At 37.3% G+C, this 13,568-nt stretch overlaps 1 protein-coding gene and 1 long non-coding RNA gene across 2 annotated transcripts in view; one reads left to right on the top strand and one right to left on the bottom strand.

Moving 5' to 3' along the window:
• LOC120492842 (uncharacterized) overlaps positions 1-13,568 on the top strand; it is a 349,229-nt gene that overhangs the window by 172,669 nt on the left and 162,992 nt on the right. The gene's annotated exons all lie outside the window — the stretch shown is intronic.
• Positions 2,953-6,724, bottom strand: LOC148981366 (uncharacterized). The gene is made up of 5 exons (XR_016168479.1): positions 6,486-6,724; positions 6,329-6,385; positions 5,198-5,271; positions 3,790-3,865; positions 2,953-3,313 (listed from the first exon to the last, which is right to left on the bottom strand). It is a non-coding gene; the product is annotated as an uncharacterized LOC148981366 (long non-coding RNA).

The following is a 13,568-nucleotide window of genomic DNA, read 5'->3' as shown; positions in this document are numbered from 1 at the left end:
TGGGACATGTCCCCATAAATATGTATGCATGTCCCCACCACTTTTTGCCAGGGTCGATTTTGTACCCACCACTTTTGAAACATCTCGCGGCGCCTACTCGAAAGAGAAAAAAAATAATGAATGCGTCATTGTACCCAGCACTTTTGAAAATGCTCTTCCGAATACGTCTCTCCGTCCCCCAGCACATTTCAAACCAAACCAAACTGACGCCCGTACACAAGAGCAGGATAACACTGTCTGTGTGCTCTCGTGTATTAATCGGAGTTTCTGATAGTAAACAGTGAGATCGTGTGGCTGGTGTGGCTGGCGCGATGCTTAGAGCCACAAGATCAAATGATAAATAGATAATATCCTGTAGGGGTAAAAACTTGCTGGCGAGTGGCGAACATGACTTCTTTGTCAGAAAGATGTCGTTGGTGTAGACACTTGTCAATCAAACATGTCTGACCAACAGAGAAGCACCCGCCCACTGCGGAACGTTTGTGTCAAAATGATTCAATCAAAAAAAAGTTTGAACTTCAAAACTTTTTGCACTTCAAAAAAAAAAAGGATTCAATCAAAACAATTTGAAATTCTAAATTTTTTTCACTGCAAATAAAAAACAAAAACAACGAAAACACACATTCTCTTCAATACTTTTTTTATACACGAGGTAAATAATTTTTTTTTTTTGCTTTTGAAAAGTTTTTTCTTTGATTGAAAATATTTTTTTTTTGATTGAAACAACTTTTTTGGAATTGAATGATTAAGACACAAATGTCCTACCCATGTATGGCCCAAACACAAAAAAGATTACTTCAATCAAAGAGAACATTTTCAATTAAAACAAAAGGTGTTCAAATGCAATTTTTGGAGTCTCAAATATTTTATTTGCATTCAAAAATGATTTTCTATATTTGAAAATGTTTATCTTTTCATTGAAGTGACTTTTGTATTGATTCTGTTGTTTGTTTGTTTGAAGCAACTTCTTTTTTGATTGAATGATAAAGACACAAATGTCCTACCCATTATATGGTCCAATCAAAAAACAATGTTACTTTAATTAAAAAGGTTGCTTTAAACAAAAAAAACCGGACTTATATCAAAGAAAACATTTTCAATCAAAGAAAAGCAGTGTTCAAATGTATTTTTTTGAGTCTCAAATATATTTTTGGATTCAAATACTTTTTTTATTTGATTGAAAAGTTTTTTTTTTTATTGAAGTGAAGGTTTTTTTAATTGAAAATATTTTTTTTGATTGAAGCAACATTTTTTTTGATTGAATAATAAAGACACAAATCTACCTTCATAGATACCGAGGGTCGCTTTCGGATTTAAGAATTTCTTACAACAAGATAGCAAAAGAACAGCGCTTTGCAAGACATGCAACGTTAAGATCGCGGACAGTCAGATGACAACCTCCAATTTCGTCCGTCATTTGAAGAGCCATTCTGCCCGTAAGTGCTTGTCAATTTGTTAATGTTATCTGGTTAGCTCGTTCGTAGTTAGCTAGCTAATGTAAGTTAAAGGAGAACTCCGGCGCAAAATTACACATTGTTACCTAGTCAACCGTTATCTGAGATTTGTTTTCATGACTGCCGAATGTAAATAGTTTTATCTATAAAAACAGTTTAGCCTATAAGTGACGTCCGACATTCTGCATATTGTGTTATTTTGTTAAACCCCACTAAAGGCATAAAAAACTGTAAAGCACAATCAAGTTTTCACACTATATTCCAAGACTTCTAAAGTCATTCAATAGCTTAATGTGTGGTAAAATTAATATTTTAGTCTCTAAGTTAAAGTTAACGGAAGTCATCTCGCCTCAGTCATTCTCCATGCATCAGCATTAGCGCGTCGCGTTCGGTTGCGACAGTAACACGACGACACTCTCTTCAAGATCAATGTTCCCAATATTATACTTTATTTGTAGATAAGGCATAAAGGTCTATGATTTGCATAAAATGACTATCTTGCTGGAGTGGAGTTTATTGCCCTTTAGAATACACTAAGCATTAGTGCTGCACGATTAATTATATCGCAGTCGTAATAGCGATCTCAAACCTATGCAATTATATAACGCAAAATGCCGCGATTTTATATGAAATAAACAAAGTAGGGCTATTAGCGCAGCATCTCTTCTTTTTTGTCATCCTTTGACTAGTGTTACAAGATCCCCCTCTTATTGGTTCAAATGCCTTTTCGCATTTTGCACGACAAGAAGTGAAAAGCTGCCTGTGAGTGCCCTACCCTTACGAAAATTAACCATGGTTTTACTATAGTAAAACTGTAGTTAACTATGACCGTAGTAACCGTGGTATTTTGGTGCGAACCATGGTTTTTAAAAACCATGGTTTTGATACCATGGTTTTACTACAGTAATATTGTAGTAATACTACAGTAAAACCATAGTAACCATGGCTGTAGTAACTGGTAAAAACCATGGTTTTGATACCATGGTTTTACTACAGTAAAATTGTAGTAATACTACAGTAAAACCATAGTAACCATGACTGTAGTAACTGGTATTTTTAAAAACCATGGTTTTGATACCATGGTTCTACTACAGTAATATTGTAGTAATACTACAGCAAAACTGCAGTTTTACTAAATTATCTTGAATTACATTTAAGCCATTCAATTACAACAAACACCTACAAAATAACAACAGAAAGAAGTTATCATTCTATGATACAGACTTTATTACAAAAATTACATCTGAAAGAAAATATAAACTTGCATTTGTTCTCACATGTGACATAAAACAATAATTTGACTACAAAGTTATAAAACATTATTGGTGATAAAGTGGTGCTGTACAATGGTAAAAAAAAAATCAGTTTCTAATTTACAAATAAAAAAATAGCAATTTGTTCCACTGTAATAATGATTTATATACAAAAATAAGATAGTACAAATAAACATGACTTAGAACACCTTTAAATACACAGCATCTACCTCCTCTAAAATTTCTATAACCTGTGAACCACACCTGTCCAACACAAGCGTGATTGCAATTTATACTGTACATTCATTAACAGGATTACAGCAATATTACTTGACAAAAACAATAAATACTATAAATTCAGAAGAAATTGAGGAGTTCTTTTAAGAATGTTTTAAATGATATCCACTCACAAGAGATGAAGACATGGAGGGATGGGGGATGACTAATCCACACTTTAAATTCTAGGTGAAAAAGGTTTTGTTGAAAAACATGTGATGCCAGATCCACGCCAGTAGTTGTCAGTATGAAGTCTGTCATATGACAGTAGGTTACAGTCCAGCTTTGGGTTGGTTCTGTCTCGACCTTCAGCCCAAATGGACGCAGGAGCTAAAATGAGAAGAATACACACCACATTAACATACAAGCTGGAATACTCAACTGCTATTGGTCAGTTGCACTATCTGGCCAAAAATACATTTTGGTCCAAAAAAAACAAAAACTATGACTTTATTCAGCATTATATTGTCTTCCGGTTCTATTGTCAATCTGTGTTTAGTGCCGCTGCTGACGTAAGACGCTGCTGACGTGTCTGTTGCACCCGAGCTTAGTTTACAGTCTGAGGGAGACGCACACTGCAAACAAAACAATCTTCGTTCTAAGGATGTCTAAGGATTTCGACACAGAGGAAGACTTGCATTTATCTTGCCCAGCCATATTTATTTGAACCCGAATAAATATTCGCGTGAACGTGGCTTGACAACGCGGCTTTTACCCATCCTTACATATGGGTGAGTTCATATAGATGAAGGTCTGTTGTGTTCTGTCTCTTGGTTTGTGATAGTGGCAGCTTTTGTGAAACTCACCTTCATCATGTACTGAGTGTGGATGTCATCAAGATCTTGTCCTGAAGAATCACAGGGCCAAACGACTATATCTCATCTGGTAACAAGAGCATAGCCATAACTTTAAGATCCCCTGAATTAAAGGGATAGTTCACTTTGAAATTAATTTTTGATATGTTTTAACTTACCTGAAGTGCATCCAAGATGTAGGTGTCTTTGTTTCCACAGTAGTTTCAATTTTGACATTTTTCGGTCAAACCGTTCTAGTATGTCAGTCATATAATGGAGGTCTATGGTCACCACCTCAAAGAGCATGCACAGAGAAGTCCAAATTAAACATGATTAAATGACTCGTAAATGTAAGTACACACTGATGGCCTAAGACACGAAACGAGCGGTTTGTGAGAGAAAACAAACAGTATTTATATAACAGCCATGTCCAAGTGATCTGAATTAGCTGAGCAATGTCCAACTGAACTGAACCATGTCCAACGTTCCGCCGGAAGTGATCACCTGCGCGTGTAGGTCACTCATTGTTTACACAAAGATTTTGGATGTTTTACCTTTCACTGTGAAGATCTAAACATATTTAGATATACCGAAATCGTCTTCCATTTCGATTTCATGTACATATCTAAATATGTTTAGTGAAAGGTAAAACATCCGAAATCTCAGTGTAAACAATGAGTGACGTCGACTCGCAAGCGATCACTTCCAGCAGAACGTTGGACATGGTTCAGTTCGGTTCGGTTGGACATTGGATAACTGATTCAGATCACTTGGACCTGGCTGTGGATACACAAGGTAAAAACTATATAAATACAAAACGAGCGGTTTGTGTGAGAAAACGAACAGTGTCTTAGGCCATCAGTGTGTACTTACATTTACGAGTCATTCAATCATGTTTAAGTTGGACTTCTCTGTGCATGCTCTTTGAGGTGGGCTCCATAGACCTGCATTATATGACTGATAGACAAGAATGGTTTGACCGAAAAATGTCAAAATTGAAAATACTGTGGAAACAAAGACATCTACATCTTGGATGCCCTTGAGGTAAGCTAAAACATATCAAAAATTAATTTCAAAGTGAACTATCCCTTTAAAGAATTTCAGTATTTATCAGTAAAAAATATCTTTGCATTGAACAGTATGGTGTCTGTCTCATTGGCCAACATAATTAAAAACACACCAAGAGAAATAAAATAAAATATACCAATGACCATGATATGCTGTTATCATAATAGTTAAATTAATTATTATTATAACTATGACCATTATAACATTTGCCGCCGATAATTTATCCCACAGGTTTCTCAAGAACAGTCTCAATGAAAAAAAATTTAAAGTGTGAGACTTCATTCAAAAGCATAAATCTTACAGACCCCAACTTTTGAACAGTAGTGCACTGTATGTTTGAGGTTTTGCTTACTAATCGAGTTCATAGCCGTGGAGATTGTCTTGGACAGGGGGTGCAGCCGGACTGCAGCATGATGATCTTCTAGACTAGAACATGCAATGTGTCACAGAGCCAACAATGTTACAAAGGATTTGCAATAGAACATAGGGTGTATTACAAGGAAGTAGGGGTGTAACGGTACATGTATTCGTATTGAACCGTTTCGGTTCGAGGCTTCCGGTTCGGAATGCATACAAACCGAACGATTGCTTGGACCATTTTTCCTGCCGGCAAAATTCTTGCTGACGCGGCCAACACAACATCAAATGGCAAGCGTAATGAAAGCAGAACGAAACTGCGCTACTCGTTATGTGCTTCACAGATCGTTTATCAAAGATGAGCCCCATTTATAAACCTGAAAGTTTCAAGATCTAGGAAAACCCACAATTATTTAAAAATATTTTTTCTTTAAACAAATAGGAAATTTCTCTGGCATTTCTTTCTTTTTTCTGTATCGAAAACGTACCGAACCGTGACTTTAAAACCGAGGTACGTACCGAACCGTGATTTTTGTGTACCGTTACACCCCTACAAGGAAGGATATATATCTACACATATATACACATATATATATATATATATATATATATATATACACATATATATTTAAATACACATCTTAAGGTAATATATATTGTGAAATAATCATCTGGAATAACAATTTAACAATAATTCCCCCTTTGTTGTGGAGCAGGGGTGTCAAACTCAGTTTCTGGAGGGCCACAACCCTGCAGAGTTTAGCTTCAACCCTAATTAAGCACACCTGATCAGCTAATCAAGTCCTTCAGGCTCATTTGAAAACTGCAAGTGTGTGTGTGTGTGTGTTGAAGCAGGGTTGGAACTAAACTCTATAGGCCTGTGGTCCTCCAGGCACTGAGTTTGACACCCTGCATGTGGAGGGTTTTTTTTCTGTCCCTCCTGACGTCACTGATTAACAGTACAGTGAATTATTTTAGGTTAAATAAATTAGCTTACTTCCAATCACCCATTGACAAATACCAGCAAAACAAAACTATCAAAAACTGTTATCAACACAAAGATGTGGTTAAAACCCTAAACTTATAAGTTATAGCTAAAACAAGAGTTCAGTGTAACGTAACTCACCTCTTCTGAAAACGGTTGAGATGCTAACGGACTTTTTACGAAGACACAAACCCATTTCTATAAAGTAAATATTCAACAGAGCGTATTAATTACACGTAAGAAGGGTGTCAGGAACGTTTGTATCTATTATTTGTGTGATTTTGTTAACTAAACTTACCTGAAAGCAGTGAAAACAAGCCAGAGACGGTTTTGCTGTTTGTCCGTTGTCGATGACGTTCCTCGTTTCCATAGAGCTCGTTTCCATCTGATCACGCGACGCGCGCGCTCCTGTCTTTGAATGCGGCTCGAATGTTTACGCGCACGCGCATTACCATACACGGCAAAGGCACGCAGCTAGCAATTAAATAAACATCTAGAGTTATAACATGATTTTAAATCATGATTTTAAAACTCATAGCTCTATGGCCCATTCACTTCTATAGTTTTTTTTTTACCAACTACAAAATGAAGAATGGTTTTTATATATATATATATATATATATATATATATATATATATATATATATATATATATATATATATATATACACACACACACGTACTATATAACTATAATAATACAATTATTTATGACCTTAAGATTATTCTATGGTTTTCTTATACAAAACTATATTATATATAATGGTTACTGTATAAAAAACATTTTCATGGTTTTACTACAAAAACCATGGTTCATTTTATGGTTACTATGGTTTTACTACAAAAATCAAGGTTCATTTTATAGTTACTATGGTTTAACTACAAAAACCATGGTTAAACCAAGGTTATTGTAGTAAAAACCATGGTTTGATTGTAGTTACTATGGTTTTACTGTAAAAACCATAGTTATACTATGGTTCATTTTGTAGTTACTATGGTTTTACTACAAAAACCATAGTTAAACTATGGTTCATTTTGTAGTTACTATGGTTTTACTACAAAAACTATAGTTAAACTATGGTTCATTTTGTAGTTACTATGGTTTTACTACAAAAACCATAGTTAAACTATGGTTCATTTTGTAGTTACTATGGTTTTACTACAAAAACCATAGTTAAACTATGGTTCATTTTGTAGTTACTATGGTTTTACTACAAAAACCATAGTTAAACCATGGTTACTACAAAAAAACCATAGTTACTACAAAAAAACCATGGTTAATTTTCGTAAGGGTAGATTAGAATAGATGAGACTCGCATAATGCGCATGCACTGACCGTGTGCCAGCCCAGAATAAACAGTTCTCTTTCGAGCTTGAACGAACAATAGCACACACAATTATGCCAAAATGTGAGAGTTGTGAGTTGTGCTATGAGGCGCGTGTGAGATCCGCGTCTCGGCAACGGGTGCTCTTAAAGGGCCAGCAGCGAATAAAGCGTTCTTTCAGTAAAGTTAAAAGAACAAAGGGAAATTAGAAAATTACTCACTGATCTTGAGTAAAGAACTTCTGTAGCTTTAATAAGGATTATTATATATATAATTTATGATTCAGGCAGCGCAGACTGTTTGATAACTTTATTCAATTTCTGTACCTGTTAAGACAGGAAGGGCACAGGTAAATATGTTTTTTATTATGGGTTTATGTGGGGATTGTTTGAAGTTCACTTAATTTAAAAGCTGTTATATATTTTTTTTAAGCCTAATAATTTTTTAAAAAGTTGATGGCTTTCAATTGATGGAATCACTGTAATGTTGGTTTGGTTGATGGTTTATTGATCATTATAGGTGTTATCAATCATTTATTGTTGTTGTTGTTTTTAGTTTGAGTTGAGAAATAAACATTAATCTGTGTGTGCATTTTACTTTAGAACCAAGCAAGTTGGACTCATGAAACCATTTTATTATATCGGAGTCGCAAATCGCAATTGCAATATTGGCTCAATAATGGCAATATGACATTTTCCCAAATCGTGCAGCCCTACTAAGCATAGATTATAGATACCATCCCTTCGCTATGTTCTTTTCAATGTGAAGCGTTGCGTGCTGTGACTTGGTGTTGCTTCAAGTGCATCATTCTGCACACGGGATGCGCATGATTGCTTATAATACTTTGGGGAGACAAGGGGGCGTGGCCTAAGGGAATATCACTCGTGATGTTAAGTGATGTTACCCCGCCATCGCTGATACAACCTTTAGCAGTCATGTTTTTGCTTCTTGAGAGAGAGAGAAAGTGTGTGTGTGTGTGTGTGTGTGTGAGCAGTGGCAGTTCTAGGCGGGGGCCTGGGGGGGCCAGTGCCCCTGCGACAACAAGCTTGGACCCCCTTGTGGCCCCCCTAAATGTGGAGTCAGTGTGAAATATTTTTTTTATAGTGTGTCACGCATTGAGCATGACAGTCACTCGTTTCAGTCTTTTGTCTCACACTCCCGTCACACATTGTATTTCTCATGCGGAAAAACTATTAATAATATATTTAATATACGCAATTTCTCTGGCCGCGCCGCTCTCACGTGAGAATCAAGCGCGTCTCGCCTGGAGTTCAGCAGTCGACCCTGCTACGCATCAGCCAATCAAAAAAAGAGAAGTGCTACTACATTGGTTGTTAGTTTTATCTACAGTTACAAAAATCGGTATATACATTGTACTCCTCAAGCCGTACAACTTTCTAATACATAGTCATTAGCTCGGACCAAGAGGAAGTCAGATATTTTGGTCTGAATATGGTGAGCCTCTCTCTGAGCCTACGTCCCTGTATGGCAAGCCCTTTTAACATTTAAAAGCTAAGTTTGCCTGTCCGGAATTAACATTGTAGATATCAACAACGTCTTTCTGTCTAGTCGTTACACTTTGGATAGTTTGTATTATCATTTAAGATATCTGTAACATAATTGTGACTAGTCGAAATGACAGAGTATGGCAAGCCGTTTTAACATTTAATCATGAAAGGGCCAAAGCCTTCGGCACCGCCACCCGGGTGCCTTTAGGTAACTAAAGGAACCGGGGTTGCGGTGCCTCCGGCTTGGGCCCGCCATCGCTGCTCGCAGCTATATTTATTATTATTATTTATACGACTATTTGGGCACTTTTGGGGCCCTTAACATGCTCAAAAACTCTTGAAACTTTGCACACGGGTCAGAATCCGCGGCCATTAGGGCCGGGCTGAAGATGGTACCCGGGCGTGGCAGGGGGGCTAGACAGCGCCCCCTGGAACGGGGTCCGAAAACTTGGTCCATAAATCAAACACGCTTGCATGTAATAATATGAAACTCGGTGCACATGTTGATCTCATCGTTCATATATACCTCAAACTATTACTTTTTACCCCAGCCCAACAGGAAGTCGGTTATTTAGGGTTGTTCATAAAACACTCGCAATGGAATTTGAAGTACTCCTCCTAGAGAATTCAAACACACGGCACGAAACTCGGTCAGCATGAAGTCAAGGCATTGAGGATGAAAGTTTGCGAGGGGATTTTTGATATCTCAAACGGTTTGGCCGTGGCGAGGAAACGAAATTATGGCGAGAATCGTGAAACAGGAAGTGTGTCAGAACTTCAGCATACATTAACTGATCTTGATGAAACTTCAGCAGTTTGTTTGCTGTAAGAGGACGATCACATGGATGTGAATATTGTGAGTCAAAGTTATAGCGCCACCAACTGGCAGCAGGAAGTGTGTCACTTTCAAAATGCTTTGAAATCACCCTCTTATTTTTACCCGATTTGCTTCAAACTTAATCTGTATAATGTAAATACATAGCAGATGAAGACCTGTGAATGGATTCTTGATGTCTTTGATACTGTTGCCGTGGCAACGCATCAAACTTTAAAATTCTTTTTTTTATGATTTTGAGACTCTTAGCGGCTTTTGGGGCCCTTAACGGGTTTGAAAACTCTTGAAACTTTGCACACGGGTCAGATCCCACAGCCATCAGAGCCGGGCTGAAGATGGTACCTGGGTGTGGCAGGGGGGCTAGACAGCGCCCCCTGGAACGGGGTCCGAACACTTGGTCCATAAATCAAACACGCTTGAATGTAATAATATGAAACTCGGTACACATGTTGATCTCATCGTTTCATCTATACCTCACACTCTTACTTTTTACCCCAGCCCAACAGGAAGTCGGCTATTGAGGTTTGTTTGTAAAACGCTCGCAATGGAATGTGCAATACTCCTCCTAGAGAATTCAAACACACGGCACGAAACTCGGTCAGCATGAAGTCAAGGCATTGAGGATGAAAGTTTGCGAGGGGATTTTTGATATCTCGAACGGTTTGGCCGTGGCAAGGAAACGAAATTATGGCGAGAAACGTGAAACAGGAAGTGTGTTATAACTTCAGCATACATTAACTGATCTTGATGAAACTTCAGCAGTGTGTTCGCTGTAAGAGAACGATCACATGGATGTGACTATTGTGAGTCAAAGTTATAGCGCCACCAACTGGCAGCAGGAAGTGTGTCACTTTCAAAATGCTTTGATATCACCCTTTTATTTTTACCCGATTTGCTTCAAACTTCATCTGTATAATGTAAACATACGGCAGATGTAGACCTGTGAATGGATTCTTGATATCTTTGAAACTGTTGCCGTGGCGATGCATCAAACTTTACCATTCTTTTAGGATGCTTTTGAGACCCTTAGAATGCTTGAAATTGCTTGAAACTCAACAGATACATCACATTTATTAGCCAGTAGACATGTGCAACTATGGCAAAAGATTAAAGTAATGTCAAAAAAGTAAACACTAAAAGCCTCATATCTTCTAAAAATGTAATTATACATCATTTGTTTCTAAATTAAATTATACAAATATTATAACTTCCCCAATTTTTCCTTTTTTTCATTTAAGAATTATGTTTACGTTCAAAAACAGCCAGAATTGTTGTAAAATTCATAAAAAAATAATAATCTGAGTCATACGTAGTGCTATACTGCCCTCTTGTGTTCAATATCAGGTAGGCCTATTGTGTATATTCCCACCGGTTAATCAACGTGTGACTCCGCTGGGACTTGGGAGCTTTTAAATCGCTTACTTAAAACCGAAAGTCGAAATACGGATGTCCGCACAAGACATTAATGGTGTGGAGTAGAGCGAGCATTTTAAATAAATTCCTATTAAATAGGATTGAACTAAACTGAAAGAATGTTCACTCTGTTCTGCTGGTTCCTCGCTGGTGGATCATATGATTACTTTGTCATAATCTATGACAAAAATGCTATTATAAACCATATTAATAATAGATAAAACACATTGCTCTTATTTTTGAAAAATACATTCATGAAAAACAAGATAACAAAAATCATAAAAAATATAGCCATGGCTGCTATAAATGTTTGAAATGCATAGGACAGATGTTTAATGACGCAGCAACATGTAATTGAAAGGCAATTAATAATCTGTCATTACGTCACTGCATTATGATATTACGGCTCTAATACGGTGCAGCACAAAGCACTTATGTGCATCCCGAGCGGAGAATGATGTGCTTGAAGCCACATGAAGTTACAGCGCATTGAGTCCGTATTGAAAAGTTCAAAGCACAAAGGAAATACATATTTATGAACAGTGTATTATACATTATCTATCTATGCAATAGTTTATTGAGCCTTTTCTTTTAAAGGTTTTAAATTTCAGTTACTGTGTGCGTGAAGAACAATTATAGTGCTCTGACTCTAGTGTTGTGATCTAACCAACAGCGTCCGACACCCGGTAGAAAGTAACACGGTTAAGTTACAGCAATAAAGTCCAGCAAGAAAAAGTTTCTTCATTCGAAAATATAGACCTTTAGACCTTTATCTTAAAGATCCAGTATAATAGGATTAACATTCAATCATCTTGAAGATCGTTTCATCATTGACTGTAACCGAATGTGACGTGCTGTTTGAATGCTGAATGGAGAATGACTGACAGGCGCAGAGAGGGAAAAGTTTGTGTTCTTGAATTTAATGACTTAAATATTAATTTCTATATCACATAATAGCTTCAGAACACTAATAATACAGTACACAAAACTTTATGGTACTTTAGAAAGTTTTTGTGCCTTTGTGCCTAACATAGAATAGTATATATGCACAATATAGAATTTGAATCAGTCTCGTCAAAGATGGCAGTGTCAGAGCCGATACCGATCCTGAGTATCTAATCGGCGCACTTCTTTTCAACAGTCAAATTGAAATTGAAATTGAAATTGCTTGAAACTCAACAGATACATCACATTTATTAGCCAGTAGACATATGCAAAGTTTCAGAAACGGGCATAGTGCAAGGACTAAATAGCGCCACCTTTTGACAAAAGTGGGGTTGTTAGTTTTATCTACAGTTACAAAAATCGCTATATACATTGTACTCCTCAAGCCGGACAACTTTCTAATACATAGTCATTAGCTCGGACCAAGAGGAAGTCAGATATTTTGGTTTGAATATGGTGAGCCTCTCTCTGAGCCTACGTCCCTGTATGGCAAGCCATTTTAACATTTAAAAGCTAAGTTTGCCTATCCGGAATTAACATTGTAGATATCAACAACGTCTTTCTGTCTATTCGTAATTACATTTTGCATAGTTTGTATTATCATTTAAGATATCTGTAACATAATTGTGACTAGTCGAAATGACAGAGTATGGCAAGCCGTTTTAACATTTAATCATAAAACGGCCAAAGCCTTCGGCACCGCCACCCGGGTGCATTTAGGTAACTAAAGGAACCGGGGTTGCGGTGCCACCGGCTTGGGCCCGCCATCGCTGCTCGCAGCTATATTTAGGGCCCAAGCCCTGAAAGGGCGAAGGCCCTATTGTTTTCCTTAGGATTATTAGGGCCCAAGCCCTGAAAGGGCGAAGGCCCTATTGTTTTCCTTAGGATTATTATTATTATTATTATTATTATTATTATTTATACGACTATTCGGGCACTTTTGGGGCCCTTAACATGCTCAAAAACTCTTGAAACTTAGCACACGGGTCAGAACCCGCGGCCATCAGGGCCGGGCTGAAGATGGTACCCGGGCGTGGCAGGGGGGCTAGACAGCGCCCCCTGGAACGGGGTCCGAAAACTTGGTCCATAAATCAAACACGCTTGCATGTAATAATATGAAACTCGGTGCACATATAGATCTCATCGTTCATATATACCTCATACTATTACTTTTTACCCCAGCCCAACAGGAAGTCGGTTATTTAGGGTTGTTCATAAAACACTCGCAATGGAATTTGAAGTACTACTCCTAGAGAATTCAAACTCACGGCACGAAACTCGGTCAGCATGAAGTCAAGGCATTGAGGATGAAAGTTTGCGAGGGGATTTTTGATATCTCGAACGGTTTGGCCATG

The sequence above is a fragment of the Pimephales promelas genome, chromosome 5 (assembly GCF_988280905.1).
Source record: "Pimephales promelas chromosome 5, fPimPro1.hap1.1, whole genome shotgun sequence".
In the NCBI taxonomy this organism is placed as follows: Eukaryota; Metazoa; Chordata; class Actinopteri; order Cypriniformes; family Leuciscidae; genus Pimephales; species Pimephales promelas.
Note: the sequence above shows the minus strand (reverse complement) of the source record. Positions and strands in the feature narration are given on the sequence as shown.